The sequence below is a fragment of the Amborella trichopoda genome, chromosome 5, assembly GCF_054954075.1.
Source record: "Amborella trichopoda isolate Santa Cruz 75 chromosome 5, AtrichopodaSantaCruz75HAP2 v2.0, whole genome shotgun sequence".
Lineage (NCBI taxonomy): Eukaryota > Viridiplantae > Streptophyta > Magnoliopsida > Amborellales > Amborellaceae > Amborella > Amborella trichopoda.
Window position 1 is genome coordinate 19000773 of NC_142340.1, and position 698 is coordinate 19001470.

Genomic DNA, 698 nt, shown 5'->3' on the forward strand with positions numbered 1-698 from the left:
ATTCCATTTCAAAACCATCGACATCTTTAATCTTAGTGTTATTATGTTATAATATAACACTATTATGCAACAATAGTAACATATAATAGTATTATGCTACAATAGACAACCATTTTCAAGTCCTTATCTTTACAAGGAATATATAATATAATATTCTAAAAATATAATACTTTCTATTATCTTGAAAAATATAATACCATCTTCCATTCCAAAACCCCATGGTTGTCGTCCACATTTTCAAGTCCTTGTCTTCCACCTTTTTTTCTTTTTTTTTGGGTATCTCAGTCTATTCCTTGTAAAGATAAGGACTTGAAAATGTGGAAGACAACCATGAGGTTTCCAAAATCAAGCGGAGCATCTCACTCATTTGAATTATAGTGTCACTACATGTTTGGGTGTGGTTTGTATAGAGCAGAGCCTCTAAACAATCAGAATAAAGAACCTACAAATAGTGTCGTTAAATGTGATTCCAAAACTGAAAATCTTTGTGATCGCCTTAAAATATATTTTCAACTCAAATTATAAAATTTAAAGCTTCAAAAATAGTGTAGATCAAGTAGATCTATGAATACTTGAAAATCTTGAAAATTGATGGTCCAAAAATGCATTCCAAGATGCACTATTTCCAAAACTTGAAATCTATTTTTTTCTTATGACCATGCATCTTGAGGTCGAGATGATCAATTTGAAGATATCTG